General features: G+C 36.0%; 1 long non-coding RNA gene across 3 annotated transcripts in view; it reads right to left on the reverse strand.

Annotated features, from left to right (window-relative positions):
- LOC143253398 (uncharacterized) overlaps positions 1-27,562 on the reverse strand; it is a 270,323-nt gene that overhangs the window by 81,243 nt on the left and 161,518 nt on the right. For all 3 annotated transcript variants that reach the window (XR_013029562.1, XR_013029561.1, XR_013029560.1), the window contains one exon: positions 19,575-19,722. This is a non-coding gene — a long non-coding RNA (uncharacterized LOC143253398). The remainder of the gene's footprint in view (positions 1-19,574; positions 19,723-27,562) is intronic.

Genomic DNA, 27,562 nt, shown 5'->3' on the forward strand with positions numbered 1-27,562 from the left:
GTCGCGGGTTCGAATCCCCGTCGCACCAAACATGCTCGCCATTTCAGCCGTAGGGGCGTTATAAAGTTTCGATCAATCCCACTATTCGTTGGTAAAAGAGTAGCCCAAGAATTGGTGATAGGTGTTGATGACTAGCTGTCTTCCCTCTAGTCTTACGCTGCTAAATTAGGGACGGCTAGTACAGATAGCCCTCGTGTAGCTTTGCGCAAAATTCAAAAACAAACAAACAAACTACTGTCTCCTCCGAGAAGAATCGAACCTCCTGACTTTAGTGTCGTAAATCAGTAGACGTATGGCTGTCCCATCGGTTTTGTAACCATTGAAACGTCTATAGATCAATTTCAGTTGCCTTATATATATAGTGCGTGTTTGAGACTTGGTTAAAAGTAACTTATTAGAGCATGCGCAAATGACCCCAGTCACGCAACAAGACCACTTATGACGTTCTTGTGTGTTTTAAATGATTCTCCCGATTGGTTCTTGCATACTTTCCCAGCACTGGAAAACATACATTCATTTGTAGTAATACGGATGCTAAGCATCCCTTCATTTGTTTGACGCGATAAGACGTATAATAAATAACGGATTGAAAAACCGATATGACACAAACGAACGAGGCTTCATTAGAAGAAATGTAACGAGAAAGACACATCACCTCAGCACCGTTTAACCGGCTTATAATCCTACAAGATTATATTCTTATGTAACTCGGCCATAAATCAAGAGAAACTCTGTATTGCGTTGTCTCTGTTTTCAGAACCACAGGAAATAAAAACAAACACGTTTAATGGATGTTCTTTAGATACGTTTTTAAACAGACTGTTTTTTCCCACTGTAGTTGAGTAGCTCAGTTATAAATTAACAAGGTTGGTATTCCTCGTTAATATGAGGAAAATGGTTTAAAATTATGATTTAAGTTTTTTCTTCATGAAATTTATCATCAGACACATTCATCATTATCTGAGAAATAATTCTTGTTACCTATTCTTAAATCTATATCTTTTAAAGAGTGTAAAACTATTTATATATATACATTTATCGAATTCTCTCGTCGTAGTTTGGGAAACTAAATCTTTCTCATAAATCTACCATTAATTCATGTCACTTTCATCTGTCTAATATAACCAATTCTTTTAATTGATTATTCACTGGTACAAGCTTTGCATAGTTAAAAATTCTTACATTTCAAGTAGGCCCGGCATGGCCAAGCGTGTTAAGGCGTGCGACTCGTAATCTGTGGGTCGCGGGTTAGCATCCCCGTCGCGCCAAACATGTTCGCACTTTCAGCCGTGGGGGCGTTATAATGTGACGGTCAATCCCACTATTCGTTGGTAAAGAGTAGCCCAAGAGTTGGCGGTGGGTGGTGATGACTAGCTGCCTTCCCTCTAGTCTTACACTGCTAAATTAGGAACGACTAGCACAGATAGCCCTCGAGTAGCTTTGTGCGAAATTCCAAAAAACAAACAAACATTTCAAATACGTTTTTCCAAGAGATTAAGACTATAGATGTACGAGTGAGATATGTATTACTGAAAAACAACAACAGATATTTCAGTAGTTTTCTTTACATTTAGGATAAACCGCAAAAAACAACAAATGTTTGAATGAGACGAAGTGATTATTTTGATTACAAAAGATTCCTTTTAATCGTTAAAAATTGTTACTAATTTAAAAATCGATTTTATCGTTTTTCCGATGGAGTAAAAATCCGAGAAGAAGAGAAAACTACACAAATTTCTGCATAATGAAATCTGGAATTAAAATGTATCGTTGACTATGTCACAGATTACGTTCTATCCTCAGCTTGTTGTTTAAGATGCGATGTCATAGGGCGTTTTAAGTGCTCTGGATAATAAAAAAACTAAATAAAAGTTTATTTAATTGTAAATTCATCTTTAAATAGATAAAACGCATAAAAGCTTTGTTTGTTTGTTTTATTAATCTCGCGCAAAGCTACACGAGGGCTATCTGCGCTGGCCGTCCCTAATTTAGCAGTGTAAGACTAGAAGGAAAACAGCTAGTCATCACCACCTACCGCCAACTTTTCGGCTATTCTTTTACCAACGAATAGTGGGATTGATCGTCACATTATAACGCTCCCACGGTTGAAAGTGCGAGCTTGTTTGGTGCGACGGGAATTTGAACCCGCAACTCTCTACCACTCTCACATTGCGAGTCGAACGCCTTAACCCACCTAGTCATGCCGGGCCCCTGACCAATCTTAATGGATAGTTAATGAATGATTAAAATGTAACTACGACACAGTTCTTAAGGGCGGATCGCGTTCACAAAGGCCCAGCATGGTCAGGTGGCTGAAGCGCTCGACTCGCAATGTGAGAGTCGTAGGTTCGAATTTTCGTTCCACCACATATGCTCGCTCTTTCTGTGGGAGCGCCATAATATTACGGCCAATTCCATTACTCGATGGTAACACAGTATCCCCAGAGTTGGCGGTGGAGGGTGATGACTAGTACTGCCTTTCTTCTAGTCTTAAACTGCTAAATTAGGGACGACTAACATAGATAGCCCTCGTGTAGATTTGCGCGAAATTCAAAAACAAACAAACTGTGCTCAGCAACATCCGACCCTCCCAGCGAGAAATACTGGCCACTAGGTCACGCAAGGCCCGTTATATGTATTTATTTACCCCTGAGTTATTTCCTAAGCTAACCAATTTGGTCTTTCAAGTGGCTAAACTTTGTTTTTTTTTTTCAAAATCCTGATATGAACAGAATATTCCAAAATATTTTCAGTAAACGAATGAATTATTTAAGAAAATAATTGTGTGTGTATTCTTATAGTAAAGCCACATCAGGCTGTCTGCTGAGTCCACCAAGGGGAATCGAACGCCTGACTTTAGCGTCGTAAAAAATCCGCAGACTTACCGCTGTACCAGTGGGGAACAAATATTTATGACCGAGAAAAGAAGCAGTACACAGTTTTTAAAAGATAATGATAATTTTATATTCAATAAATCTTGATTTAAACAAAATACAAGTAAAATAATAAACTGTGACTTTAATTTCTTTTTGTGGATTAACAATATAAATTAATCAGTAATTCTGCTATCTGACTCAATGAGCACTGAAAACGGGAAAAATCAACACTCAATGAAAGTCTCACAAGAGTTATTCACTCTTCACATGTCACATCATCTTTTAATTCATGATATGCTAAAAACACTTAGGTCCAAGATGTCCTGATAAAAATGAAATAGAAACCCTATAACCAGAGCGCTTTCGAAAGGTGAACCTTTCTTCTTCAGGGGCAAACGCAATGTTTTAAAATGTTGATGTTTCGAGTGTATGCCCTCTATCGATTACATAGATACATTTAAATCTAGTTTATGTCGGTCGATCAACTGGCATACTTTTAACTGTTACTGGACGGCGTTGATGTTTATTATTGAGGACAAAGTTACACAAAGGACTATCCGTGCTCTGCCCATTACGGGTATCAAAGCCCGGACGTCTAGCAGTATAAGTCGTACTGTTGTGCCACTGGGGGCTTGTTATTGGAAGACATTTTAATATGTATTTATACAAACTGACACACACACACACGTATATATATATTCTTAAAGAACTTGTAAAGGACTAATATTCAGGTTTCGCGTAAAATATTTGTGAAGGTTATTACAAATTACATGAGAAAAACTAAATCTAGAACTAATGCATATATTTACAAACATACTCACGTGGCGAAGTACGTGAGTCCTACGTTATTTTATGCGCAGGAAACAACATTAAAATCTTTGAAGATAAGCACGAGAGAAGAGGAAGGTACATTGAAACCATCGTTGTCATGGTGACAAGTGGGAGTTGATCTTGGTAACACATGTGAAACACGTTACGTTGTCAGTTTACGAGGAAGAGTGAACACGAAAACTGCGTAACTGTGACGTCCGTGAAGGATTAGCATAACTTCAAGTGAGAGTGGTTACAGACAACGACTCTTTCTGCCTAGTTCGGTCAGGATAGCAAGTTACCCCTTGGGTAGTCAGGGAAACACGCTGTGGTGCGTCAGACTGGCCCATGGACTGTTACGTCATTAATCAAACGCGAAAAGAGAACGAGACAAGTAGTATTCCAGTTAGTTGTAATTTATTCTTGCTACTATCTCTGATTTATTGATGAATTATTACATTATTCATTTCTATGCTACGTCGTACCAACTACGGACTTAAACACATCTTCCAAATACTTTTACCAATGAAGTTAATAAGTTGTCTGAAGAGAAGCTGTTTATAAGTTTCAGATCAGTTATTAAATTCGATCAGTTCAAGAGTAACTGTAAGTCTTAATAAACTACAGATAATGAATGAGTGTCATGTAATATAAGCGAACTGATGGAACGAAAAACGACCGTTTGTGATGACGAGTTTTGCTTTTTTCGCTCAGAAACACAAATAAATAGTGAGACAAAAAATTTGTGATATACGCCTTCAATAAAGCGTACTGATATAGAATCTATTACCTTTATTCTCCCGATAAAGACCACTAGTGTGTGTGTCTTTTTCTTATAGCTAAGCCACATCAGACTATCTACTGTGTCCACCGAGGGGAATCGAACCTCTAATTTTAGCGTTGCAAATCTGCAGACTTACCTCTGTCACACCAGGAGACAGAGGTCACTAGACCAAACAGGTTTTATTTGTTTTTAAAGCAAATACCTACCGAATGGACTATCTGTGTTCTTCCCACCACGGGTATCGAAAACTGGTTTCTACCATTGCAAGCCTGCAGACATACCGCTGAGCCAGTGTGTGTGTGTGTGTGTGAGTCATGAAATAGGGTGGTGAATAGATATATTTTTACTGTGTGTGTTTTTTTCTTTATTCATAATATATTGAAGATAAGAAGTAATTGTTCTAACTTAAGCCATGTGTTGAAGGTTGGATTCTGTAAGTTATATTCGGGCAAACCCACTCGAGGGCTACCTACGTACAGCCATTTATAATTTTGTACTGGGCATTTTCTAGCAAACTAAAGGGACAGCTATCTATGTGTAGACGTCCCTAATTTTTATCTGAGAATTTTCCGGCAAAGCTACTAGAAGCTATCTACGTGTAGCCGTCAGGTAATGAAGATCATGCATCTCCAACCTTAATCGAATAGCGGAATTTGACCTCCATTCTTACAGCGCATTCGCAGTTCCAAGGGTCGGATCGCATTTTTTGGAGGGAAATGGACACAAACCATAAATCCTCTAATTTACACAACTGTTACGTTAATCACTATGCCAGTCCCAACCCTTATTCTGTTGAGAATTCAACTATTTCATAGTTCATACCAGACCCCGACAGGTTAATTATTAAAGGTGAGCATTTCCATAGAGGGCCCACCAATGAGAAGATTAAAAAAAGGATATTAAACTTAGAACCCTAATAACCAGAGTTTCACTACCACGAGGGTAATGGAATTATTGATGATATTTTTCTGATAACCCGAGTTTCACTACCACGAGAGTGATGGAATTATTGATAATATTTTTTTTCACTACCATATAGAATTATTGATAATATTTTTCTGATAACCCGAGTTTCACTACCACGAGGGTGATAGAATTATTGATAATATTTTTCTGATAACCCGAGTTTCACTACCACGAGGGTGATGGAATTATTGATAATATTTTTCTGATAACCCGAGTTTCACTACCATGAGGGTGATGGAATTATTGATGATATTTTTCTGCAAGACAAAATTATTTATAGGAAACATTTTAATAAAAAAAATGACATCGATTATTAACAATGCCGAAAAACCACGGGTTTTGTTTCATTTTCTACTTAAGAGAATGATAAAACAGGTGCTACCAAACACAAGCTCAACTAGCTATAGCTTCCAGTGTACACCATTCTTTTGTTTTTTTTTCTTCACTTGGACATACTTTGCATAACAAAGTGTTAAGATACGATCATATCCAGATGGAGTACAGAACGGTAAAATATCCCATAAAATCTTGATGAACCAAGCGAAGCCGTAACATCGTAAGTTTTGGTTACACTAGCTATCAAAAACCATGAGTTTGAATAAGTAAACGATTCTGGTGAGCCTGAAGTTGGAAAATCGGTTAATAAAAGCTGCTCGGAACAGTAACCATTGATTACAAAAGGAAGAAAGATCGTGTTTCGTGTTTGGAAGATTTGGAGGTCTCATCGAGTGGAAACCTTGATTTTAGCATATCATTAACTTAAATAATACTCAAACCGCAAAAATATTACGTATATACATAAATATATATTAAAATATGTATTACAATGTTTCCTTTCGTTCTGAGTATCAACCACACATCGATATTTTCTTCTTTACTTCGAAGCTGTAGGAAGGGGGTTAACAGCACCACGTGCTAATATATATATATACGTTCTTTTGAAATCTGTTCGTATGAAACATTCAATAGAGATCTGCAAATCCGAGAGAACATAAGCTCCAAAGACTCGTATCGTATCATATCAGTGACACGAACCATCACAATATTTTACCATTTATAGTTAAACGGATAAAAGTCGTTGTGGAATTTGAATTTTTCTACTGAACATCTATCCTTCAGGTTTTAAACACCCGGAAATTGGGTACAGATGCCCTTAACCCTGAACTACTGACCGGAGCACCTGCAGTCGTTCTGGAGTTGTTTGTCTCTTCGAATTGAAATAGTGATTGACCAGTACGTTTATAATGCGCTCAAAATGGAAGGAACGCGAAGCGCTAATCAGCGACATATTCAAACCTTGGACCTTTCGACAAGTTAATTGCGAGGAACGTAGTGACCATGTCTCGTCATGTACAAGATAGGTGGAGTCGGTGCTTAATTTTGCATGTCTTTTTGAGATACCAACTAGGTGGTATTGGTATTACATTTTCCAGTGTTGTGTGGGATACCAGTTAGGTGATATTGGTTTTATATTTGGCAGTTTTTTATAGGATACTAAGTAAGTACTATTAGTGTTAAATTTTGTTTCGTTGTATGAGATACTAGCTAAAGGTTTCGAGTGTTGAATGGAATGCTATTGGTATTGGTGTTAAATTTCGCAGTGTTGTATGAGATACTAGCTAAAGTTTTCGAGTGTTGAATGGAAGGATAGTGGTGCTGGTGTTAAATTTTGCTTTGTTGTATGGAATACTAGCTAAAGTTTTCGAGTGTTGAATGGAATGCTAGTAGTATTGGTGTTAAATTTCGAAGTGTTGTATGGGATACTAACTAAAATTTTCGAATGTTGAATGGAATGCTAGTGGTATTGGTATTAAAGTTTGGAGTGTTCTACTTGTATGTATAGGCCCGGCATGGCCAAGCGTGTTAAGGCGTGCGACTCGTAATCTAATGGTCGCGAGTTCGCATTCCCGTCGCGCCAAACATGCTGGCCCTCCCAGCCGTGAGGACGTTATAATGTGACGGTCAATCCCACTATTCGTTTGTAAAAGAGTAGCCTCTAGTCTTACACTGCTAAATTAGGAACAGCTAGCCCTCGAGTAGCTTTGCGCGAAATTCAAAACCAAACAAAACAAATACTTGTATGAAGTGTTCTACTTCTACTGCTGGCCAAAATCTTAAGGCCAACGAACAAAAATAAACAATATGCATTTTGAGTTGTTAGACTCAACCACTTATTTGAGTAGAGATTCAAAAGATAAAAACAAGGAAAGGAAAAATAAAAATAAAAAACTTCTTTAGCATTTAATAGGGAAAATATGAACGCTATGAAATTAGCCTAAATATAGCTGGTCAAAAGTTTAAGACCATACCAAAAAGAAGTCCTAAACGGGGTAGGAAATATCCAACAAGAGGTCTCAGTAATGAGTTGCACGGCCGTCATTGCGAATAACTTCAAACGTTCGCATGGTCGATATAAGCGTTTGCAGATGGCTGGCTGGAATGTTATTCCAAGTGGTGAAGATGGCTTCACGAAGATCATGTACTGTTTGGAATTGACGTCCATTTCTATAGACTTCCCTTGCCATCCACCCATAAAAAAATTTCAATGGGGTTCAGTTCGGACGAACACGCTGGATGGTTCAAAAGAATCACGTTATTCGCCATGAAAAAGTCCTTTATCCTGCGGGCATTGTGAATTGCAGCGTTGTCCTGCTTAAAGATCAAGATATTTCCATACAAGCGAGGTCTTTCAGTCAATAAGGATGCTCTCTCCAACATGCCAATGTAGCTAGCTGCTGTTTGACGCCCCTGTATAATCTTAAGCTCCATTGTTCCATGGTAGGAAGAAAGTACCAGATCATGATGGTACCTCCTCCACTGTGTCATGTAGAAAATGTCTACGGTGGGATATCCTTATCGTGCCAGTAACGTTGAAAGCCATCTGGACCATCCAGGTTACATTTTTTCTCATCAGAGAACAAAACCTTTGTCCACTTTTCAACGTCCCATGTTTGGTGCTTCTTAGCAAAGTTCAACCGAGCTGTTTCGTGGTGCGGAAGGAGGCGTGGCCTTTAAAGACGTTTACGGTTTTTAAAGCCTTTCTCTCGTAGATGCCATCTTATTGTTCTTGAGCTGCATTTTGCGTCCGTAAGGGCCTTAATCTGGTTCGACGATCGGCTGTTGTCTTGCCGGACAACCCGTCGAATATTCCTGCTCAACGCCTGCGAAATATTCTTGGTCCGACCACTTGAAATTCTCGTTCCATATCCCTCAGGGTGTTTTAAGAAATTTGAAACAGATTTACGTTTTACTACACCCAATCTCACTAGCGATGGCACGTTGACAGAGACCTTGCTTTTGCAGCTCGACAATTCTTCACGTTCAAACTCTGTCAACTTTTTAGCCTTTTTCATGTTTTTACCTAATGTAACACAGGAGATGTCAGTGGGAGATGTTGACAACACTAATGCTTGAACACAAATGACTAAATCTCGTTACGCGTTTACCGATTAACACTTCGTTTCAGTATGGTCTTAAACTTTTGACCAGCTATAATTTAGGCTAATTTCATGGTGTTCACATTTTGCCTATTAAATGCTAAAAAGGATTTTTATTTCTATTTCCCTTTTCTTATTTTCATCTTTCGAAGCTCTTTTCAAATAAGTGGTTGAGTCTAACAACGCAAAATGCATATTTTTTTCTTTATGTTCATTGGCTTTAAGATTTTGGCCAGCAATGTATATTGTTATTTTTTCAGATGTATGAAAACTCACCGTGTCCTAAATCTGTACCCAAGAGGTGAAGTAGCCCCTTTCAAGAATAGAAAATATTGATTTGGTTCATGAGGTGATATTCATGAACTTGAAGAAATGTTTGTTTTTCTAAATTGATTCTTATCTTGTCCACCGAAATATGGTAATAACGTGAGAAATATTTGGAAAAGCGGTACCATGCTTTCTTTTGGAAATTGTTCATCTGGTCTGACTACGTGGTGTGATGGAAGATAAAGCCTCTACTAATGGTCAGACTTGAACAAAGCTGTGGTGGTGGTGGGGGATAAAAGACGTTTATAACAGATGTATTGTTATACAAACCAAACAAAACTGTATATTTATAAGACGAAAAAGTGTCATATCAAATATGACGAAGAGCTACGAAACGTCGTTAAATAAAATAACACTTTTTTTCTGAGTGTTATTGTGTGATTTAGCGTGATTTTTAAACTTTTTTCCGTAATAAAAATAAAATGTTTATTTATTGTTACTTATTAACATATTTTAAACCAGATACAAGTGGTACTATGTCATAGTTATCTTTTAATATTTGTCATTAAGCAAACTAGTTACTAGTTGTCATAGATACAGGCCTATACTATTACCCAAATCTAACACCTATTAGCTGTTTATCTTCTCTTTTTTGCATTGTTTCATTTTTATAATTCGTCAGTAATTACTAACTAGTTTAGTCCTACCTATGTTTCGGCTGCTAATCTGCTACTGACATAATGATCGTTTCGTTTTGATCGATCTTCAAATTACACATATCTATCGTTTTATCGTCATCGCTGTTTTATTACACATCTCGATCGTTTCGTATTCATCGCTTACTGGACTACACACATCTATCGTTTCGTTTTGATCGCTATCTACATTATACATATCGACCATTTTGTCTTCATCTTTGGCTCGATTACACATATCTGTCGTTTCGTCTTAATCACTAGCTGTATTTCATCTACCAATAGTTTCGTCTTCATCAGAAACTGTATTGCATGTGAAATATGATTTATAATTGAGATATATTTGGTAAATATATTTTTTCGTTTCGTTACATGAAAGTGTATTATATGTGCTTGAAATGTAACGGCTATTGGGTGGCCAGTAGAACTCTGATATGATGATGTTATCAGCTCGTGTGAAACGTTTTACACGTTGCCAAAGCCTGCCTGATGTATCCATCTAAGTATTAAGAACGAAAAGGGCATGACCAATTATTTGATACAAGCTCGACAATACGGACACACAAAATGTTCTTAGCCGATTGATCTCTAATTGTTTTGTTTGTTTGTTTTGTTTGTAAGTTCTTGGCTTATATACTCATGGAGCCTTTTATCCTTTGAAACCATAGGCATATTATCAAACTTTTAGTTTCATTTGCTTGTGGTGGTTTAAAGGTGTAAACATTATGAACACCAAATATTTAAATATCTACTTTCGCACTTTGCTGTGTCACTGGGTGGATAGACAAGAGGGAAAAGAGCTAATTAACACAATCCGCCGGCCGCCAGTTCTTCAGATACTCTTTATCAATGAATAATGAAACTGATCGTCACATAGTAATGCCTTCACGCTGGAAAGGCGAGAAAGTTTGGAAATAAAGGTTACTATTTCTGCAGATCGAACACTGATTTAATCGATAACATTTATTTCTGATTGATTATTATGACAGACTTTGTATTGGTTTAATTTTTTTAATGTTACCATTATCTAGTAAGGTCAATAAATCCACAAACAGTTTAAGATATTTATTGGTTCGTGAGCACTCACTATGCACGTGTACCATAAAATAAGAGTAAACATTGGATCAGACATTGGTTTTCTAATATTACGAAAAGGAATCACTTTTTTTAAGCTTTGAGCAAAATGAAAAAGAAGGCACGGTTTAACCAAGTAAAAACTTCCAAGTGGCACAGGAGCAAGACTTAAGAATTTTAGGTAATAATGTTTCCATTAGGGAAACGTGTTATCCTCATTACAGGTCAGAATAAAAAAAAAAAAAACCTTTAATACGTAACGAGACTGGTTAACTAGAGTTATACAATATCATAATACGATACGGGTGTAGCAAGGGTTATACAATATCATAATACGTAACGACAATGGTGTAACTAGGGTTATATAATATCAGAGCACGTAACGACACTGGTGTAACAAGTATTATCTAATATTATTAAAAACATGGTGACTGCTGCTGGGTGGTAAACTATTTTATTCAGTGCTTATAAGCTGATTTTAGCGTTGTTCTGCTATTGTTACCAATACCTACTGTTCCCAGAACAGTTTCGCATCCTGTTGACTATACCTACTGTTTCCAGTACAGTTTTGCATCATGCTGACTATGCCTACTGTTTCCAGTACAGTTTTGCTTCATGCTGACTATACCTAATGTTTTCACTACCGTTTTGGTGCCTATTGACTATACCTACTGTTTCCAGTACAGTTTTGCTTCTTGTTGACTAGACCTACTGTTTCCAGTACCATTTTGCTTCCTGTTTTCTATACCTACTGTTCCCAGTAACGTTTTGCATCCTGTTGACTATACCTACTATTTCCAGCACTGTTTCTTTCCTGCTAACTATACCTATTGTTTCGAGTACTGTTTTCCTTACTGTTGACAATATTTACTGGTTTTTGTTACTGTTGACTATATTTACTGTTTCCAGTACCGTTTTCCTTCCTGTTGACTATACCTACTACCTACTGTTTCCAGTTCCGTTTTGTTTTTTGTTGACTACACCGACTGTTTGAAGTACAATTTTGCTTCCTGTTGATTATACCTAATGTTTCCAGTAACCTTTTGCCTTCTGTTGACCATATCTACTGTTTGTCATAACGTTTTGCTTCCTGTTGATTATACCTAATGTTTCCAGTTACCTTTTGCCTTCTGTTGACCATATCTACTGTTTGTCATAACGTTTTGCTTCCTGTTGATTATACCTACTCTTTCCAGTAACGTTTTGCTTCCTGTTGATTATACCTACTCTTTCCAGTAACATTTTGCTTCCTGTTCACTATGCATACTGTTTCCAGTGCAGTTTTGCCTCCTGTTGACTATACCTACTCTTTCCAGTAACGTTTTGCATCCTGTTGACTATACCTACTGTTTCCTTCCTGCTGACTATACCTACTGTTTCCAGCACTCTTTCCTTCCTGTTGACTATACCTACTGTTTCCAGCACTGTTTCCTTCCTGTTGATTATACCTATTGTTTCGAGTACTGTTTTCCTTACTGTTGACAATATTTACTGGTTTTTGTTACTGTTGACTATATTTACTGTTTTCAGTACAGTTTTGCTTCCTTTTGACTACACCTCCTGTTTCCAGTACTGTTTAGTTTCCTGTTGACTACATCTACTGTTTACAGTACTATTTTGCTTCCTGTTGACTACACCTACTGTTTCCAGCACTGTTTTTCATCCTGTTGACTATACCCACTGTTTCCAGCACTGTTTCTTTCCTGTTGACTACACCTACTCTTTCTGGCACTGTTTCTTTCCTGTTGACTATACCTACTGTTTCCAGTACTGTTTTTTTTCCTGTTGACTATATCTACTGCCTACAGTTTCAAGTACTGTTTTCCTTACTGTTGACTATACCTACTGCCTACTGTTTCCAGTACCGTTTCCTTCCTGTTGACTATATCTACTGTTTCCAGCAACGTTTTGCTTCCTGTTGCAACACCTACTGTTTTCAGTACTGTTTTTCTTGTTGTTGACTATATTTACTGTTTCCAGTACTGTTTTGTTTCCTGTTGACTACACCTACTGTTTCGTTCCTGTTGAGTACACCTACTATTTCTAGTATCGTTTTGCTTCCTGTTTAATACACCTGCTGTTTCCAGTACCCTTTTGTTTCCTGTCGACTACACCTACTGTTTTCAGTATAGTTTTGCTTCCTGTTGAGAAAACCTACTGTTTCCAGTACCATTTTGCTGCCTGTTATTTATCTACCGTTTCCAGTACTGTTTTCCATCCTGTTGACTATACCTACTGTTTCCAGTACAGTTATGCTTCCTGTTTACTTTACCTACTATTTGCAGTACGGTTCTGCTTCCTGTTGACTATACCTACTGTTTCCAGTTCCGTTTTGCTTCCTGTTGACTACACTTACTGTTTCCAGTACCCTTTTGTTTCCTGTTGACTACACCTACTGTTTCAAGTACAGTGTGCTTCCTGTTGATTATACCTACTGTTTCCAGTACAGTTTTGCTTCCTGTTGACTATACCTACTGTGTCCAGTACTGTTTAGTTTCCTGTTGACTGCATCTCCTGTTTCCAGCACCGTTTTGCATCCTGTTGACTATACCTACTGTTTCCAGCACTGTTTCCTTCCTGTTGACTATTTCTACTGTTTCCAGTACTGTTTTCCTTTCTGTTGACTACCTACTGCCAACAGTTTCCAGTACTGTTTTCCTTACTGTTGACTATACCTTCAACCTACTGTTTCCAGTAACGTTTTGCGTCCTGTTGACTATACCTACTGTTTCCAGCACTGTTTCCTTCCTGTTTACTATACCTACCGTTTCCAGCACTGTTTCCTTCCTGTTGACTATACCTACTGTGTCCAGTACTGTTTAGTTTCCTGTTGACTACATCTGCTGTTTACAGTACTATTTTGCTTCCTGTTGACTACACCTACTGTTTCCAGCACCGTTTTGCATCCTGTTGACTATACCTACTGTTTCCAGCACTGTTTCCTTCCTGTTGACTATTTTTACTGTTTTCAGTACCGTTTTCCTTCCTGTTGACTATACCTACTACCTACTGTTTCCAGTTCCGTTTTGCTTCCTGTTGACTACACCGACTGTTTCAAGTACAATTTTGCTTCCTGTTAATTATACCTAATGTTTCCAGTAACCTTTTGCTTTCTGTTGACTATATGTACTCTTTCCAGTAACGTTTTGCTTCCTGTTGATTATATCTACTGTTTTCAGTAACGTTTTGCTTCCTGTTGACTATACCTAGTGTTTCCAGTACAGTTTTGTTTCCTTTTGACTACACTTACTGTTTCAAGTACAGTTTTGCTTCCTGTTGACAATACCTACTGTTTCCAACACAGTTTTGCTTCATGTTGACTACACCTGATGTTTCCAATACCGTTTTGCTTCCTCTGGTCTACATTTGCTGTTTCCAGTAACGTTTTGCTTCCTTTTCACTATACCTGGATTTTAAAGTAACGTTTTGCTTCCTGTTGACTATACCTACTGTTTCCAGTACAGTTTTGCTTCCTTTTGACTACACCTCCTGTTTAGTTTCCTGTTGACTACATCTACTGTTTACAGTACTATTTTGCTTCCTGTTGACTACACCTACTGTTTCCAGCACTGTTTCCTTCCTGTTGACTGTATCTACTCTTTCTAGCACTGTTTCTTTCCTGTTGACTATACCTACTGTTTCCAGCACTGTTTCCTTCCTGTTGACTACACCTACTGTTTCCAGTATTGTTTTGCTTCATCCTGACTACACCTACTGTTTCCAGTACTGTTTTTCTTCCTGTTGACTATACCAACTGTTTCCAGCAATGTTTTGCTTCCTCTCGACTATATCTACTGTTTCCAGCAACGTTTTGCTTCCTGTTGCAACACCTACTGTTTTCAGTACTGTTTTTCTTGTTGTTGACTATATTTACTGTTTCCAGTACTGTTTTGTTTGCTGTTGACTACAACTACTGTTTCCACTACAGTTTTGCTTCCTGAGGACTTTACCAACAATTTGCAGTACGGTTCTGCTTCCTGTTGACTATACCTACTGTTTCGAGAACTGTTTCCTTCCTGTTGACTGTACGTACTGTTTCCAGTACCGTTTGGCGGCCTGTTGACTATGCCTGTTACTGTGTTTCCAGTACAGGTTTTCTTCCTGTTGACTATACCCACCGTTTCCACTAACGTTTTGCTTCCTGTTGACTATACCTACTGTTTTCAGTACAGGTTTGCTTCATGTTGACAAAACCTACTGTTTACAGTACCGTTTTACTGCCTGTTGATTATGCATACTGTTTCCCGTACCATTTTTCTTCCTGTTCACTATACCTACTATTTGCAGTACGGTTTTGCTTCCTGTTGACTATATCTACTGTTTCCAGAACTGTTTTCTTCCTGTTGACTACACCTACTGTTTCGTTCCTGTTGACTACACCTACTATTTCTAGTATCGTTTCGCTTCCTGTTTAATACACCTGCTGTTTCCAGTACCCTTTTGTTTCCTGTCGACTACACCTACTGTTTTCAGTATAGTTTTGCTTCCTGTTGAGAAAACCTACGGGGAACCGACCCCCTTACCGGTAGCATAGTGGTATCACTGAAGGTTTATTAAGGTAAAATTCAGTAATAAATCCTTGCGCTTGGCGCAGGGCAGAGAATCCATTGTGCAGCTTAGATTCACTTGCGGTACCTCAGCGGTAACGTTTAAGGTTTATTACGGTAAAATTCAGTTACAATACTCTGCCGTTGGCACGGAAAAGACAGCCCTTTGTGCAGATTTGCGCTTAACAAACAAGCATAATGGAGAATTGTTAGGTGTAGTTTTTGTCGGTTTGATTTACGTTTCTTTGTTTAAGAGCAAATCCACACTATGATACCTAATATTTGTTTCGCGTGGAAATCGAACACCGGATATTGGCACTGTAAGTCCGTTTCACTAAGGGAAATCGGTTTACGTTATATGTATTCGTCGATTTGATGCTTGTGGAAAACATACTAACACTGACCTCCAGTGGTATTACGTAAAAGCATCTTTTGTATTGTGGCTTGACGTATTGTCAAAACATGAAAACAAAATCCAGCCAATAGTGACACTTAAAGTTCAATAACTAATCATAAATTAGACAGCTATGAGTATTAAATGAAATAACCGTGTCCAAAGATAATAACCCATTATTCATAACTTGAAAGTTATTTTAAAAGTTTTAAAGAGACGTTCAAGAGAAAGGTCTTATTATCTTAGTTCTCTGAGCTTGTTTCAAAAGTATCGATCAAGTATGTACTTTCTTCGATAACAAAAAAACCGAATAGCTCGAGATTCCTGGTGCTCAAATACTTGCCAAAAATGTTATAGATAGATTTTTAAGTCAAAAATTCTGACATATAACTAATTAATGGCTCCTCGAAATAAATTAAAGTGTTTAAAGCTGTCATGTAGAGATATACGTTCTTTGCCGCCTGGTTTAGAGACAGATATTGATATAGAATATCTCTGGAGCTTTAATGAACGGATACTGATCGGAGCTCATAAGAAGAAGAGAAATAGACATGATGTATCCACAAGGTACCGGTACCACTAGCACTGTTGTTGCTTGGACAGCAAGACGTCTAAGAACCGCCTCTGGCACATTACGTTATCTGACAATGTGATATATGTTAGCAAAGAATAGGATATATAAATCTGCTGAGGTCATATATGCGTTTTTTAAAGTTGTAAATCACCAGTTTCTAACCGAAAGGGACAAGAAGAAAGATTACTTCCATTCATGAATATGGCTATAGGTTATCACTAGCTTTAGGCTTTTTTATTGGCAGGGCGACTATTTAGAAACTGTACTTGACATGGAATTGAATTTGAAATTCTACAAAAGGCATAACATTGTTTATTTGTGTGATTGATGAAGGTAGGAGAAGGCATAACATTATTTGTATTAGTTATGCAGATAGGAAAACTCCAACCATTGTTTATTTGCATGAGTCATGAACGTAGAACAAGGCCTAACATTATTTATTTGTGTGAGTGATGAAGGCCTAACACTGTTTATTTGTATTAATTATGAAGGTAGGAGAACTCCTGGCATTATTTGTTCGTATGAGTTATGAACGTAGGACAAGGCCTAACATTATTTATTTATGTAAGTGATGAACGCCTAAAATATTTTTTTGTATGAGTGATGATGGTAGAAGAAGGCTTAACATTGTTTATTGTAGCTATAAAACAATATGTGAAACATGTTCGACAGGGTAATCGGGATTTTACTATCTGTCATTGCTATAAAGTAATGTAAAAACTGAGATTTCTTGCAATTAAATGAGGAACTTTGATTTCTGTACTGCTTTTATGTTCTAGTAATCATCTTTAAAATATATTTATTAACTATCCTGTGTTATGAAAACACTCGAATAACAAATTTGTTCTGAAGAACGTATAACGTGAAAAGACTGGTCAGAAGTGAAGTTTTGTACACTATATGAAACCTTCTTACACCGACAAGCAAAGCTACGGTCCTGCATGTTGGCTTCATGTTACTCACCTAACTGTTGTAAAACAGAATGGATTACCATTATTCTCATATCCTACATTTGAAATTGAATTAAAGAGATAAAAATATACTTTGTTATATATATGTTTATTATAGTGTCCTCTAGAGAGCGCTCATCTCTTGACAATGTGTAAAGAGATAGTTTCTACAGGTCCCTTTTGTTGCTATACATTAAAACCCAACGAGATGCCAGGTTATCAAAAATACACTTACAAGGTTTGAAGTGTTTATAATTTTTAAGTTTAAATAACAAAGATTTGATTGGGTAGTTCGGGTAAAACTTTCACGTGTTTACATTACGTTACAAAAAAAAAGTCAAGAGTTTTGTGTTAGAAATTATCGATCGTTCAATTTTTATTGCTCACTGTTATATTTGTGTTTTTTCATATTTCATAGCTGAAACTCAGTCAATAGGGTGCCATCCTCAAAAAGTGTACAGACCTAACATAAATAAATAGACAAACTGGCACACACTCAAAAGGGTGCCATCCTAAAAAATTTACTGAGCTGATACCCAAGTATGAAGAAAAAAGGTTTATTCTGGAACCATTCATGGCACCAGTAAAACACGAGTATTTTTATCTGTTATTGGTGTGATCCTTTGTTATTATAATGGCTAACTAGCTATGCGCTTGCACGTTGTATGATTGGGATTAACAATCCTAGCAATACTTGCTAGTTCCAGGAAGTGGATTTACTGGGTCCTTTTTTACATGAATCAGGTTGAGAATAGCCCATACGTGCTTAGTGGGCTTCACGTACGGTTGATTGCCCAGTTGTGACTCTCATTTCACGATCTGTCCATTTACTTGTGTCAAGTCTGTGACACACAGCTGCTGTGTAGCACTTTTCGCTTTATGAATTATGTATGGGATTTAAAGACCAGTTAAACTGTATACGTTCCAGGGTGATGTATCATTAAAAAATCAATTCGTTTTGAAAATACGCCTAAATTGCCGTTGAAATGTTCAATTCTACTCTCTGTGATTTAACTCCATACAATTATAGCATGCTTGTATGGACGTTGATATTCAATGTTAAGTTACTTTGTAACAAAACGTAATTCGTTTAAGAAACAAGTTGCTTAGATTACAGTGCAAGCATCCACATGAAAACAATCAGTTATGCATGGGATGAGATTTAAGAATCTTAAGCTCTAGAAAAATACGCAACTGCGCCATTAAGGAAATGGACTTGATATTGCCTAAAACACGTTGTTGCGACGGTAACGTCTTCCATTTCAAACATGAATAATTAAAGATAAAAATACAAACAAACTTGGACACAAGTATATTTTCTCACAACACTTACTCTACTATCGCCCAAACCATGACAACAGTTTTGTTTCAGTGCAATTTCAGATTGCCGTCTTAATAGCTTGTACTGCTATCTACGAGATAAATGATTTATTTGTATGATTGATGAAGGTAGGAAAGGACCTAACATTGTTTATTTGTATGAATGATGAAGGTAGGAGAAGACTTAACTTTATTTGTATGAATGATGAAGGTAGAATAAGACCTAACATTGCTTATTTGTATGATTGATGAAGGTACGAGAAAACTTAACATTGTTTATTTGTATGATTGATGAAGGTAGGAGAAGACCTAACATTGTTTATTTGTATGAATGATGAAGGTAGGAGAAGACCTAACATTGTTTATTTGTATGATTGATGAAGGTAGGAGAAGACCTAACATTGTTTATTTGTATGAATGATGAAGGTACGAGAAGACCTAACATTGTTTATTTGTATGAATGATGAAGGTACGAGAAAACTTAACATTGTTTATTTGTATGATTGATGAAGGTAGGAGAAGACTTAACATTGTTTATTTGTATGATTGATGAAGGTAGGAAAGGACCTAACATTGTTTATTTGTATGAATGATGAAGGTAGGAGAAGACTTAACATTGCTTATTTGTATGTTTAAAGACTATCATTACAATGTGGCAGTTATAGATTAGTACACAAAAAAATATGAATCCTGTCATATACAAAAATACATTAGTCCAACAAGAATAAATGTTTTATAATATCCAAAGAGAATTAAGACTAAAAACCACAGTATTCATGGCTTTTTTGTGTAATAAACTGCACAATTCTCAGTAATAAAAGCAGTACACAACTTCTACGCATAGTTATCAACATTTTTTATTTTAAAACTTCATACTTACGAGAATCAATCGTGAAGAATCTAGGCCAGTGTTCGTTTAGTATCTCTAAAACCATCGTCTTGATTTTGTAGTTCTTTTCGGTCTACTGGAAGGAATCGTACCTCGGATTTTTTAGTTCTAAGTTCGTAACTCACCGCTGGTTCCATTACTGTAACAATGTATTATAATCAAAGCTAGAGAATAACGTTTGGATAATATATGACATTCAAATATCCCTATCGTATCCCTCTGCTGGAAGTACATAAACATTCACAGGTTCAATAAAATCACTTACGATATTTTGTGCGTAAAGTTTGATAATCCGAAATTCATTGGATCGCAAAATTCACAAATGAGAAACACTAAACTAAAGAAGCGTAATTAATAATAATTATTTCCGCTTTATTCGTTTATTTTCACTAAAAGCTTTATTCTTCGTTGTTTTTCTCCGATTTGACACTTTGTATTCGTTAATCTAACACAATACTGTTTTTTTAGAGCAGGTAGAGGTTATATTTTTGAATATTTTGTTAAATCGATGTACAAAACACATTAAAATTTTTATTAGATCGAAAGCGCTCGATTGAAATGCGGGCTAACTCTATCTACCTTTAGCAAGAAAGTTTCAAACTCAAGACTTCCTCTGTTTAAACCCATTTCGTCTAACCATATATTTATTTACTTAGCAATAACTACTTTAATGAATAAACCACAAAATGAACAAATAACACTGAGTGTCCTACTCATTGACCGAATAATCGTGTAGATAAGGTTAATTATAGTTTCAGTCTAACAATTTACGGAGAGATACTATTGGAATTGTTATTAATATCGATGGCACCAAAATGATAAGTTCTATTTATTTTACATTACTAAAAGTGTTTTAAAGTCTACAATATTTTAAATTATTTTAATAATAATCTATGTAATTATCTAACACTGTTTATAGCATATTGTGTCTAAATCTAGCAGGTTTTCTCATAGTAATGCGACAGTCTGTAATTTCAGGCCACTTGTGCCAGGATCCCGTTTAACATGAGATAATATGGTTTGTTTGTTTTGAATTTTGCGCAAAACTAAACGAGGGCTATCTACACTAGCCGTCTCTAATTTAGCAGTGTAAGATTAGAGGGAAGGCAGCTAGTCATCACTACCCGATACCAACTCTTGGGCTACTCTTTTACCAATGAATAGTGAGATTGACCATCACGTTTTAACGTTCCCACGGCTGAAAGAGAGAGCATGTTTAGTGTGACGGGGATTCGAACCCTGGACTCTCAGATTACGAGTCGAGTACCGTAACCACCTGGCCATGCCGAGCCAGGGATAATATGAAAGATTAATACACTCCAAGCTTAATAATTGCGAAAAAAAACCTTCAGGGATAAAAAATACTGTTAAAATTGTTATACATATACCGGAATAATCTAACCTGACCTAACCCCAAGCTAGTCTAACATACTCTGTATGTTTTACTTTTTAAGCAGATGTACGGAATCAGTTGTAAAAACATAAATGGTTTGAATACTTCCTAAACCGTTTTATGGTGAAGAACTGTGACAGTAATAGTTTAATACACAAAAAATCTGAAACCTCTTAAAATTAGGATGCAATGATTCTTTATTTGGGTATTTCCACTATTAACGACGCATTTGGCCATAATCCCAATAATACTTCACATGGTTTGGCAAGCTTAGAAAATGTTTTTTCGGTGAGGGGGGCACCACTCTCGTAACTGATAATATTAACATTAAGACATGGATTATGTTGTATATAAATATTTTTATCGCCCTCTTACTATAAAAAACAGATTTATATTCTACTAAAGTAAACACTTCCTAACAGCACTATTTCTTCACTCAGTATATTAAAATCGAACTTATATTTCAGTAAAGCAATTCAAGAATAAAAAGGGGCACACAATTACGCACTCTCTGTAAAATCTTGAGAATCAAGGACTTACAGTGTGTACCGATAAAATTACGTAGTCTCTGTGAATTATTGAGAATCGAGGAATTAATGTGTGTACGGATACAATAACGTAGTCTCTGTGAACTATTGAGAATCGAGGAGTTAATGTGTGTACGGACACAATAACGTAGTCTCTGTCAAATATTGAAAATTGAGGACCTGATATGTTTTAGGACAAATAGAGTGATTCGTTGAATGAAAGATACAAGTTAAGATGTCAAACTGAAATAAAAAAATGAGCACTTTATTCACAGGTGCTGTTGTATAGTGGAAGAACTATTTGTTGCTGGATATTTAATGTAAGATGGAAGGTAATTTGAAAGAGGTTATACTCATTTGAAATAATAAGCCAATGAGCGATAACTATTGGAATTAAAGAAATGCATTAAGATTAACTTTATGAAACTGAACTTTGACCTCCAAAGATCTGAAAATGATAGGAGGAACGTCAACAGAAGTTTAGAGGGAATACTTAAACTCGTAATTTGTTTGCTGAATTTTGTGCTTCTGCGCTAGCTATCCTTAGTTTTGCATGAGAGACCAGATGGAAGGCTGATAGTTAACAGCACCCACCGCCACCTCTTGAGTTATGGTTTATCAACGAAAAGTGGAGTTAACCGTCACCTATGGCTGAAAGGAAAAGCAGTTTAATGGTGGGATTCGAGACCTCTACCCTCAGATTGCGAGTCGAGTACCCCTAACAAAGAGACCTTGCACAGCTGAGCGTTTGTTAAGACTGACAGAAACTTCGTTAACCTTTCACTATCGATGTCTGTAGCTGACCAATCAGGAAATCTCTTCACAATGATTCAGAAGTATTTGTGTCTCGTGTGCTAATTGAGAGCAGTCCTACACACGCATGATAACACAAGATTCAAACAATCGGATAAATAGTTTCCGTGATCGCAAAGTAACAATTTCTATGTTCGAAATGAGAACATAGAGAAAACACAGTGATTTTGTTTGTTCACAGTCAAGCATAACGTTACAACATGGGCTACTTGTGCTATGCCCATCACGGGCAGCGAAAACCAGTTTTTTTTAGCGTTATAAGCCCTCAGACGTCGTGATGAAGCATTTTGGGTACTGTAGTTCTTGTAGATGTAAATTATATAATTACTGGAAAGCTTCAGTACTGGTAGAAAATATTTACCCATACAAGATAATCTAGATTAGATGCTTTTAAATAATTCTAATATATTTCTATTTGAGAGTAAGGTCTAAAACCCACTCGTCTTGTTATTAATTTAATGCTGACGTCATTGGGTGACGTACAGTCTGATGAATAAAGAACTTAATTGCTATTAGGAAACCAAGAGATGAACTCTTCTGTTTTGTGTGTTAGGCTATAGAGTGAATTAATTAATAATAAGAATTATGGCTTATCTCATTTATTGGCGCGTACACGTGCATCTATGTAATATGCTGACCCGTTTCTCTCCGGGCTAATAATCTTTGTCCAAAATAGCATCTTGGAATTCAATGCGCAGTCACAAGGGTTTAATTAGAATGAAGTCTTGAGTATCAGAGGAGCCCTGAAAAGCTGTTAAGCCTAGTGAGCAATAAAAGGAAAGCATACACACTACTCCATGTGATTACTCTAATTATCCTGTCAGCTGCTTGGAATTAACAGAAGTACAACTACAGTATAATCAATGGGGGCTACTGCTATGAAGCCCATCGACTGCTAGCCGTTCGAGGGGTAGGGGGGATGGTAACCACCAATCTGATTAAGTTTCCAAATTGAATGTTTCTCATGCTCAATACTGACGCGGACCCCTAAGAAAGCGAGAGTAAAATCAACTTCTTCACTCGGTAAACCTTACCATTAATGACAGAGATTTGATTAGTGAAACACTAGTAGGAAGAAAAAAACAACATAAAACAAAACAAAGAATGCCGAGCCGTTTTGCTGGTTGAGACTAGTGGGATTTCCAGGACTTCTAAAGACGGACTAGACTGTCTAATGACACTTGAAAGAGTTCTGTTGATGCTCGATGTGCAATTAGAATTAAATCTTTAATAAGAGGAAGGAAGAATGTTAAATATTCTAGATATGAATCCTTACATTTGGTAAAGTTCGTTCTCTAAAAAGAAACATTTAGGTTACTGTTAAAATCACTTAAATGAGAAAGGAAAGTCTTTTAGGAAAGAATGCATTAAAAAGATATATTTAGTGGATTTAGAACAGCTCTGAATCTGAATAGAGAAAAACTTGTTTAATTATAAAATTAATTTCTAATTGTATATTAAAACGCTCTAGTAATGTTAACGTTAGTTGAGAAAAAAATGTGAAAAGTATGAAACAAACGACTAGTATAGAAATCGTTACTTTAAGATAAGCATGAAACCAACGACTAGTATAGAAATCGTTACTTTAAGAAAAGCATGAAACCAACGACTAATATAGAAATCTCTACTGTAAGAAAAGCACGAAACCAATGACTAATATAGAAACCTCTACTGTAAGAAAAGCTCCAAATCAACGAGTAATAGGGAAATCCCTACTGTAAGAAAAGCATAAAATCAACGAGTAATATACAAATCTATATCGTAAGAAAAGCACGAAACCAACGACTAATAGAGAAATCTCTCCTGTAAGAAAAGCATGAAACTAACGACTGATATAGAAATTTCGACTGGAAGAAAAACTTCAAACCAACGACTTATAGAGAAGTGTCTACTGTAAGAAAAGCACGAAACCAATACTAATAGAGAAATCTCTATTGTAAGAAAAGCATGAAACCAACAACTAATATAAACAATTCTACTATAAAAATGCACGAAACCAACGACTAATATATACATTTCTACTGTAAAAAAGCACGAAACCAACGACCAATATAGACATTTCTACTGTAAAAAAAGTACAATACCAATGACTAATATAGAAATGTCTACTGTAAGAAAAGCACGAAACAAATGACTAGTAGAGAAATCTCTATTGTAAGAAAACCATGAAACCAACGAATAATAGAGAAATCTCTACTGTAAGAAGAGGATGAAACCAACGAGTAATATACAAATATCTACTGTAAGAAAAGCACGAAACTAACGACTTATATGGAAATTTCTATTGAAAGAAAATCACGAAACCAACGTCTAATATAAAAATTTCTGTTAAAAGAAAAGCACGAAACCAACGACTAATATAGAAATGTCTACTGTTAGAAAAGCACGAAACCAACGACTAATATACACAATTCTATTGTAAAAAAGCACGAAACCAACGACTAATACAGAAATTTCTACTGCAAAAAAAGCACGAAACAAACGACTAATATAAACATTTCTACTGTAAAAAAGCACAAAACCAATGACTAAAAGAGAAATTTCTACTTTAAGAAAAGCATGAAACTAACGACTAATATAAAATTCTTTACTGTAAGAAAAGTATGAAACCATTGATCAACATAGAAATCTCTACTGTAACAAAAGCATGAAACCAACGACTAACATAGAAACCTCTACTGTAAGAAAAGCACGAAACCAACGATTAATATAAAAATATCCACTGTAAGAAAAGCATGAAACTAACGACTAATAAAGAAATCTCTAGTGTAAAAAAAGCACGAAACCAACGACTGATAGAGAAATTTTTACTGTAATTAAATAACGAAACCAACGAGTAATATACAAATCTCTACTGTAAGAAAAGCACGAAATGAACGACTAATATAGAAATGTGTACTGTAAGAAAAGGACGAAACCAACGACAAATCGAGAAATCTCTTCTGTACGAAAAGCATGAAACCAACAACAGAGAAATATCGTAAGAAAAGGATGAAACCGACTGATATAGAAATTTCTACTGCATAAAAGCACGACACCAATGACTAATACAAAAATGCCTACTGTAAGAAAAGCTCCAAACCAATGACCTATAGAGAAATCCCAACTGTAAGAAAAGCACGAAACCAACGACTAATTGAGAAATCTCTACTGTAGGAAAAGCATGAAACCAACGAGTAATATACAAATCTCTACTGTAAGAAAAGCATGAAACCAACAACTAAAAGAGAAATCTCTACTGTAAGAAAAGCATGAAACCAACAACTAAAAGAGAAATCTCTACTGTAAGAAAAGCATGAAACCAGCAACTAAAAGAGAAATCTCTACTATAAGAAAAGCATGAAACCAACAACTAAAAGAGAAATCTCTACTGTAAGAAAAGCATGAAACCAACAACTAATATAAACAATTCTACTACAAAAAATCTCTATTGTAAGAAAAGCATGAAACCAACAACTAACATAAACAATTCTACTACAAAAAAAGCACGAAACCAACGACTAATATAGAAACCTCTACTGTAAGAAAAGCTCCAAATCAACGAGTAATAGGGAAATCCCTACTGTAAGAAAAGCATAAAATCAACGAGTAATATACAAATCTATATCGTAAGTAAAGCACGAAACCAACGACTAATAGAGAAATCTCTACTTAAAAAAAGCAAGAAACCAACAACTATAAGAAAAGCATGAAACCAACAACTAAAAGAGAAATCTCTACTGTAAGAAAAGCATGAAACCAACAACTAAAGGAGAAATCTCTACTGTAAAATAGCATGAAACCAACGACTAATATGGAAATTTCTATTGAAAGAAAAGCACGAAACCAACGTCTAATATACAAATTTCTACTGTAAGAAAAACTTCAAACCAACGACTTATAGAGAAATGTCTACTGTCAGAAAAGCATGAAACCAACGAGTAATATAGAAATTTCTACTGTGAGAACAGCATGAAACCAACGAGTAATATACAAAACTCTACTGTAAGAAAAGCACGAAATGAACGACTAATATAGAAATGTGTACTGTAAGAAAAGGACGCAACCAACGAGAAATCTCTACTTAAGAAAAGCAAGAAACTAACAACTATAAGAAAAGCATGAAACCAACGACTAATCTGGAAATTTCTATTGAAAGAAAAGCACGAAACCAACGTCTAATATAGAAATTTCTACTGTAAGAAAAACTTCAAACCAACGACTTATAGAGAAATGTCTACTGTCAGAAAAGCACGAAACGACTTATAGAAAAATCTCTACTGTAAGACAAGCACGAAACCAACGACTAATATAGACATTTCTACTGCAAAAAAAGCACAATACCAATGACTAATATAGAAATGTCTACTGTAAGAAAAGGATGAAACCAACGACTAAAAGAGAAATTTCTACTTTAAGAAAAGTATGAAACTAACGACTAATATAAAATTCTCTACTGTAAGAAAAGCATGAAACCAACGACTAATTGAGATATCTCTACTGTAAGGAAAGCATGAAATCAGCAACTAGTATAGAAATCGTTACTTTAAGAAAAGCATGAACCCAATGACTAACAGAGAAATCTCCAGTGTAAAAAAAGCACGAAACCGACGACTAATATAGAAATGCCTACTATAAGAAAAGGACGAAACCAACGACTAATAGAGAAATCTCTACTGTAAGAAAAGCATGAAACCAACGACTAATAGAGAAATCTCTATTGTAAGAAAAGCATGAAACCAACGACTGACATTGAAATTTCTACTGTAAGGAAAGCTCCATATCAACGACTTATAGAGAAATCTCTACTGTAAAAAAAGTACGAAACTAACGATTTATATGGAAATTTCTATTCAAAGAAAAGCATGAAACCAGCGCCTAATATAGAAATTTCTACTGCAAAAAAGCACGAAACCAACGACTAATATAGACATTTCTACTGTAAAAAAAGCACGAAACCAGCGACTAACATAGAAATTTCTACTGGAAAAAAGCACGAAACCAGCGATTAACATAGAAATTTCTACTGTAAAAAAAGCACGAAACCAATGGCTAATATATACATTTCTTCTGTAAAAGAGCATAATACCAATGACTAATATAGAAATGTCTACTGTATAAAAAGGATGAAACCAACGACTAAAAGAGAAATTTCTACTTTAAGAAAAGCATGAAACTAACGACTAATAAATATAAAATTTTCTACTGTAAGAAACGCATGAAACCAATGACCAACATAGAAATCTCTAACAGAGAAATCTTCACTG

This window comes from Tachypleus tridentatus, chromosome 6 (assembly GCF_004210375.1).
Source record: "Tachypleus tridentatus isolate NWPU-2018 chromosome 6, ASM421037v1, whole genome shotgun sequence".
Lineage (NCBI taxonomy): Eukaryota > Metazoa > Arthropoda > Merostomata > Xiphosura > Limulidae > Tachypleus > Tachypleus tridentatus.